This window comes from Schistocerca cancellata, chromosome 2 (genome assembly GCF_023864275.1).
Source record: "Schistocerca cancellata isolate TAMUIC-IGC-003103 chromosome 2, iqSchCanc2.1, whole genome shotgun sequence".
Taxonomy (NCBI): domain Eukaryota; kingdom Metazoa; phylum Arthropoda; class Insecta; order Orthoptera; family Acrididae; genus Schistocerca; species Schistocerca cancellata.
Window position 1 is genome coordinate 805,494,971 of NC_064627.1, and position 8,252 is coordinate 805,503,222.

At 43.5% G+C, this 8,252-nt stretch overlaps 1 non-coding gene across 1 annotated transcript; it reads left to right on the plus strand.

The window, feature by feature from the left end:
* Positions 1–7,220: 7,220 nt before the first annotated feature.
* On the plus strand, positions 7,221–7,295 carry Trnai-uau (transfer RNA isoleucine (anticodon UAU)). The gene has a single exon. It is a non-coding gene; the product is annotated as a tRNA-Ile (tRNA).
* Positions 7,296–8,252: the final 957 nt, after the last annotated feature.

An 8,252-nucleotide genomic window follows, 5' to 3' on the forward strand; every position in this document is an offset into this window, starting at 1 on the left:
ATCGACAGCAATAAGTGTTTGGAGAAATGTACCGCATTCTCAAAAGTATTTCTACTATCGTACTCATAATTTAAAGTCGTTTTGGTAGTACCTGCAGATTTTATTTAATTGCAATCTTTCACTTATAAATTTCTACATTACATTCGCAATTGCTGAGTGATAGGAACCTTTGACCATTCGATTCATGTGTATATTCATATTGTATACTGTAGACGCAGAAGTATTTGGTTTTTAATGGGGCAACTACGTATCCCAGTCCCTAGACAACGAAACCAGCCAAAACGTTTAATATTTCAACACTGCGTCGGAGGGTACGTAGTTGAGGGCCCCCACACCAACATCATTTCATTATTAATTTGAAAACCTGCAGGCTGCAGCGATGACAGAGATTTGATGTTTTACTGGATCCCTGATATTCAAGGTACACTCTGGAAATGGTCCCATGGGAAAATCCCCATTTCATTGCTACCTCGGAGACGCTGTGTCCCATCGCTCGTGCACCGACTATAACACCACGTTCAAATTCACATCTTGATAACCTGCCATTGCAGTAGCAGAAACCGACCTAACAACTGCGCCAGACACTTGTCTTATATAGACGTTGCCGACAGCAACGCCGTATTCTGGCTGTTTACGTATCTCTATATTTGAATACGCAAGCCTATACTAGTTTCTTTGGTGCTTCAGCGTATATTCACAGCTCTACTATTCACACTTCTTACGTGAAGAAAATTTACGCTTACGGTTGATCAGCAGCAGATCACTGTTGCGGTCTGGGTTTAATTGGCTGTTAATAAAATGGTTTGTTAATAAAATGCTTTACTAAAGCACCGTTCGCTACGTGCGCTTGTTGCTGGGGTACATAAAATACGTCTTGTAACTGCAACCATCCCTGGTCTATCCTTTTCATGTGCGTTTCTCCGCTTCAAAATGTAGTCATTATCTCCAAAGAGCATTAAAATACACTCCTGGAAATGGAAAAAAGAACACATTGACACCGGTGTGTCAGACCCACCATACTTGCTCCGGACACTGCGAGAGGGCTGTACAAGCAATGATCACACGCACGGCACAGCGGACACACCAGGAACCGCGGTGTTGGCCGTCGAATGGCGCTAGCTGCGCAGCATTTGTGCACCGCCGCCGTCAGTGTCAGCCAGTTTGCCGTGGCATACGGAGCTCCATCGCAGTCTTTAACACTGGTAGCATGCCGCGACAGCGTGGACGTGAACCGTATGTGCAGTTGACGGACTTTGAGCGAGGGCGTATAGTGGGCATGCGGGAGGCCGGGTGGACGTACCGCCGAATTGCTCAACACGTGGGGCGTGAGGTCTCCACAGTACATCGATGTTGTCGCCAGTGGTCGGCGGAAGGTGCACGTGCCCGTCGACCTGGGACCGGACCGCAGCGACGCACGGATGCACGCCAAGACCGTAGGATCTTACGCAGTGCCGTAGGGGACCGCACCGCCACTTCCCAGCAAATTAGGGACACTGTTGCTCCTGGGGTATCGGCGAGGACCATTCGCAACCGTCTCCATGAAGCTGGGCTACGGTCCCGCACACCGTTAGGCCGTCTTCCGCTCACGCCCCAACATCGTGCATCCCGCCTCCAGTGGTGTCGCGACAGGCGTGAATGGAGGGACGAATGGAGACGTGTCGTCTTCAGCGATGAGAGTCGCTTCTGCCTTGGTGCCAATGATGGTCGTATGCGTGTTTGGCGCCGTGCAGGTGAGCGCCACAATCAGGACTGCATACGACCGAGGCACACAGGGCCAACACCCGGCATCATGGTGTGGGGAGCGATCTCCTACACTGGCCGTACACCACTGGTGATCGTCGAGGGGACACTGAATAGTGCACGGTACATCCAAACCGTCATCGAACCCATCGTTCTACCATTCGTAGACCGGCAAGGGAACGTGCTGTTCCAACAGGACAATTCACGTCCGCATGTATCCCGTGCCACCCAACGTGCTCTAGAAGGTGTAAGTCAACTACCCTGGCCAGCAAGATCTCCGGATCTGTCCCCCATTGAGCATGTTTGGGACTGGATGAAGCGTCGTCTCACGCGGTCTGCACGTCCAGCACGAACGCTGGTCCAACTGAGGCGCCAGGTGGAAATGGCATGGCAAGCCGTTCCACAGGACTACATCCAGCATCTCTACGATCGTCTCCATGGGAGAATAGCAGCCTGCATTGCTGCGAAAGGTGGATATACACTGTACTAGTGCCGACATTGTGCATGCTCTGTTGCCTGTGTCTATGTGCCTGTGGTTCTGTCAGTGTGATCATGTGACGTATCTGACCCCAGGAATGTGCCAATAAAGTTTCCCCTTCCTGGGACAATGAATTCAAGGTGTTCTTATTTCAATTTCCGGGAGTGTATATCTGTTTTGCTATAAAAGAATATTTATTAACTATAGAAGGAGCCATACAATATTTGTGTTTTGCTATAAAACAATATTTATTAACTATAGAAGGAGCCATACATTAATGATTACATGTAGAACCTATAAATCTATCACAGTTTTGTCGCATACTGCCAAAAATTCCCTGCTTTTCGTACATGGAAAGCTTATTGAGGTCAAGGAGTGCCGACCAGTGGAACACAACAATTTTTTGGTTATAAGTAATTTCGATCATCTCACTTACAAAAGTCAAGGCTCGTTTTCCGTTCCGTTGTATCTCGCATTAAAAATACATGTCCGTTAGCATACATCAGTTACGACAGTTAATTGAGATTATATCCTTTCGTGATATCATAATGAAACAGAACTTGCAATTGCACTAATGTAACTCACCTCACCGATTGGACGGTCATTTTCATTGGCAAGGTAAACCAAAGAAGAACTAACTAGTTTTTAGGTTCTTTTCCGCCTTATAATTCATGAGCCCCCACTTTTCTCGTATCCCTGTAATGTGTAAGCGACATTCTTTTTCATCACAAAAGCACCGAATTCTTCATACTGAGTGTGTAACGACTCTAGCGTCATAGAGTGCTGACCTGTTGTTTGAAAGATGATTTCAAAAACAAGCATAGACCATTTTTCTTCATGTACCTTACAATGCGTTTTGCAGTATTAATTTTTGCTGCAATCTTCGGACCTTCATTTAACAAAATGATTGCCTTCATTGAATGTGTGACTAAATGCTGTTTTAACGCAATGAGCAAGACAAAGAAAGCTTTCGTCCTTTTTCTGAGCTTTGATTATTTTGATACCCTGACAAAAACAAAATTAAGCATGTCCAATAAGGCACGTTTTCTTACATTTCTTTTTGAATATTTACTTTCGTCTTCTTCGAGTCCGGGAACTAAGCTGTAAATAAAGAATCCGTCTTTGTGTAATGTACTACAAGCGTCAAATAATGCACCTCATTGTGTGAATCAGTCCACAAATCAACTGTTACAGCACGTGTTTTATAAACAACTTCGCCGGCCCTGGTGGCCGAGCGGTTCGAGGCGCTTCAGTCCGGAATCGCGCGACTGCTACGGTCGCAGGTTCGAATCCTGCCTCGGGCGTGGATGTGTGTGATGTCCTTAGGTTAGTTAAGTTTAAGTAATTCTAAGTTCTAGGGGACTGATGACCTCAGGTATTAAGTCCCATAGTGCTCAGAGCCATTTGAACCATTAACAACTTCCTTAAAACAGAAAGCAACGTAGTGTTTGAAATCGTATCAACCAGCTCTTTGAAATGTTTGTTTATGATGGAGGACTGTAGCATGTCATCTCAAACTGTGACTTCTCTATAATGTTATCTACACCCTCTTGGCCTAGTTCTCTGTAACATTCACGAGAAACAGCATCAAAAGCTCTCATATCTCTGGCATACACTGCAACACTATACTATTTTTTATTACTTACGGTGTATATTTCTGCAAAAGTAGTCGCCATAACTTTTAATATATTTATCCCAGTGTGAGAGAAGACGCCCAGTGTCTTCATAGAAACATGTTTGCGGTTGTCTACGAACCATGAATGTCCTAGGTGTGCCCTCTTTGCCCGAAGCAAATCGACGGCCGCGAATGCCTCTCTTCAATGCTCCAAAAATGTGGGAACCGAAAAGGGACGTTCACTGACACTTAATCAAAAGGTCGAAGTAATCGAAGCGAGTGAAAAGGGCAAACTCTCTGCGTACGAAACGATGTTGCATTTCAGATGGGGTGAAACACAAATTTATGATACTTTAAGAAAATAGGTTAAGATACGGGATGAATGCGTGAAAGGAAACTGGTAAATGAAAAGAATGGCGAAGAAGACGGTAAATGAAGAAATTAATGAGATAGTTTGGGAATGGGTCGTAAGTGCGAGGGCAAAAAACTTATCTTTGCCTAGACCCGCGTTGTGTAATCGGGCTCTGAAAGTCGCTAAATGGCATGGAAAGAGTTTAAGGCATCTACAGGAGGACTGGACACTTTCAAAGCTAGGCACATCATGTGGAATGAAGCGTCTGGGGAAGCTAAGGGTGTGCAGGAAAGTGTAGCAACAGAATCGAAGGTAATACTGTAAAACCTAATTGCGACTTATGACCCGAAAGACGTGTTCAGTGCCGATGAAACGGGACTGTTTTAACGCGCACTGCCTTAAAAATCTCTAGAAATTTGAGATAGGAAGTACACTGGCGGAAAAATGTGTAAGTAAAGACTCACTGTACAGCTACGAGGAAACTTTTTAAAGCCGCTTTCTTTCAAAAAACATAGACGTCAGTAAGCTTTCAGTCACACGGTGAAGGAAAAAAAAAGAAAAAAACGCGTGGATGGTGAGTGGTCTTGTGGGAGAATGGCTGGGCTCTTTCAATGCCAAAATGAGAAAAAGAAAATCGCCTAGTTCCCCTTTTCCTAGACAATGCAATCTGCCACACGGAAGTCAAGTTATCAAACGTAAAATTGACTTGGTTCCCGCCAGGTTTAAACAGCCTCACAGTCACTCTACCAGGGTGTTATTTGCACATTCAGATCCCGTTATAGGTGATTATCGATGCAGTCTCTTTTTCCTAGTGTTAAAGAAAATGAAATTGCATTTGCTCTTGCACCATCAGTTTCTGTCCTGAATGCAGTATACTGGATTGGCCTGGCGCTAAGGGAAATAATTAACGACACTGTTTCCAAGTGCTTCAACAAAACGGGTTTGGAGGTGAAGAACAAAACGCTTCTATGGTCATCAAAGGTCATGAAAATGCACCAGCAATAACTGAGTTAATTAAACAGTTAAAATAGTGCAGATGACTAATTTCGAAGCGATAACTTTCTGTCAACTCATTCCATTTTAACTTCAGCAACAGATGTAATAGAAATTCACAACACAGAAGACGATGAGGAAGAAACAAAGGAAGAAGAATAAGAAGAAGAGGAGCGAAATTAGGTCCCTAGAAAAAATAATACACCTGAAGAAGCTGCTGCATGCGTAAACGGTGTTACGCAATTGCAGCACACAAAAATTCTTCCAAGCTGTTGGAACTACTGTTAAGTGCAAAAATTGCGAAGAAAAAAATTATAAAGAGGAAATTCAAAACGTTACCCTCCTTGATACGTGTGAAAAAAGTGAAATTTGAAGAAATAATCAGGGGAATAATATGTAGGTACACACAATAATAAACGAATTTAATGTTAGAGTAAAAATACAGAAATACAGTATTATTTATCAATTAGTGTTCTGTTGAACAATATACAGTAAATGCACATCTACTGTGTAAGAATGAAGGTACGTAAGTACGTGCATAATTACAAATTTATACTTTTTGCATGATACTTGATAAGTTTTATGTATCTGAGTGAGTTTTGTGTAATCCGAAACTTGTCCAATTTGGAAAATTATTTTAGTTCCATGCGATTCCGTTTTGAGCTAGTTTTACTGTAACTCGAGATCTCAATCCATGTACCAGTAAACTTTTCCCGCCTGTTCGTGGTGACATTCTGCTTGTAATCTTTGCTCAGCGTTTTTATCTGTATACTGAGTTGCACGGGTGCTTATTTCAGTCTTCTACTTGTCCATCTCCTTCTTCGCCCTCTTTCTATGTCCATCTCTACCTCTCCCCAGTCTCTGTCCATTTTCTCCTCATCCCTTCCTTAGTCAATATCTCCTCCCTCCCTCTCTCTTTCTATCTCCTGCCTCCCCTAACTGTGTCCATGTCCTCATCCTTCCTTCCCTCTCCACGATATCACCCCAACCCATTACGAGGTTGCTGGTTCTTACCCCTCACAGTATTTATTTCCGGATAGTGAACAATATGTGTTCGAAATTTGGCTGAAATGGATCCAGGGGTTTAGGAGGAACTTTTTACTCTTAGATTTGACCTCGTACGCGCATGTAGACGTATGTGTTTGTACACGTATTTCAGCTGTATCTCAAGTGAATTTCGCCTTGCAGTTTCATTTTCACGGAGCCTAATGTTTATTACGTCATACCTTCTGAACCATGGGTCACACAATGGCGTAATTCTGCAGGTTCATTTCGTGATATATGTGAATACCGTCTACAAAATGTGTCACGAATAGAGTTAGTAGTGAGGAAGTAATAAACTAAAACGCAGTTTTACTACCTGAACATCGGAAATGTAATAAGTGATAAACGTTTTTTCCGTTTTTTTTGCTGCCAGCGAAAAGAAGTTTTGTTAAGTTAGAATTAATTCAATACATTCAGCTGCTGACATGCGTTGATATATAGCAACGGGGACAGGTGAAAATGTGTGCCCCGACCGGGACTCGAACCCGGGATCTCCTGCTTATATCGCAGACGCTCTATCCTTCTGAGCCACCGAGGGCACAGAGGATAGTACGACTGCAGCGACTATCTCGCACACGCCTCCCGCGAGAGCCACATTCTCACCTTGTATGTCCACACGCTACATTCGTAGTGTCCCACCCCAACACACTCATTACTCGTGGAATACATTCTTACCGCGTCCCGTAAGAGTCGGGGAATATGTGTGCATCCGCACAGAAGAAGAAGGTCATGGCTGGTATTGCCAGTACTATACACTTATATGGGTACGGCGTCTGTTCTCTCGGACATTTCCGAAAGAACAGACACCATTGATGACCTGCAGCCGTCTACAACGAAATTAGAATTAATTTAATACTTTCAGCTGCTGACAGGCTTTGATATATGTCAATGGGGACAGGTGAAAATGTGTACCCCGACCGGGACTCGAACCCGGGATCTCCTCCTTACATGGCGGGAGGCTTGCGTGACATTGTCCCTGCAGTCGTACTATCCTCTATGCGCTCGGTGGCTCAGAAGGATAGAGCGTCTGCCATATAAGCAGGAGATCCCGGGTTCGAGTCCCGGTCGGGGCACACATTTTCACCTGTCACCGTTGATATATATCAACGCCTGTCAGCAGCTCGTAACAGCATAGATTAAGAGTCGACCTGCGACAGCAATCGCACAACTTGCGTACGGGCCGCTAGACGTCGCCGCGAACGCTAAGAGTGCATTGCGATCGCAGGCGCGCGTGTTGCGTACGGGCCGCGAGGTGCCGCCACGAGCGCAACCATATATAAGTGCCGACGGAGTTCGGCCAGCTCATTTTGTTGGCACCTCATTTTTGCCTATTCTCTTATTTGCTTAGTTGCTTAGCTCTTATTCGTTTATGGCTCATGTTATGGTGCTCTCTTTCAGCCATTCTGATTGTTTTGATTTACTCCCAATTGAGAAGTGCTCATTTTGGCATTTCACTTTTGAATGTTTCTCATTTTGCTAATAATATGGTCCTTAGCTTTTTACAGTTGAATTGCTTAACATAGTCTCATGTACTGTTTGTTCATTTCAGCCTGTTCATATTTTGATGTTCTTTAACTACTGTAATAATTATCGGAAGCATTTCTTCCCTTAAACTTGAGTAAAGTATTCTCGATGTAGGATTTGTTCTGTGACAAAGGTGTAAGGTTTTGAATATAAATTATATACGAAACTGTGCTTTAAAAGGAATTTATTTTTTCAGTTTGTACTGCATCAGACGACAATTTTGTGATATTAGGGAGAAATTTGAGGGGCGAACCCATGGAAATAGTCTTAAGTGATCCCCTTTAAAAATAAAAATTTGTGTGACACTGAAAGACGTGACACTGTAGGCACCGAATATATATATATATATATATATATATATATATATATATATATATATATATATATATATACGTCACAAACTGAAGGTATTAAATTAATTCTAATTTCGTTCCAGACGGCTGCAGGTCATCAATGGTGTCTGTTCTTTGGACATGTCTGGAAGAACTGACACCATACCCATATAA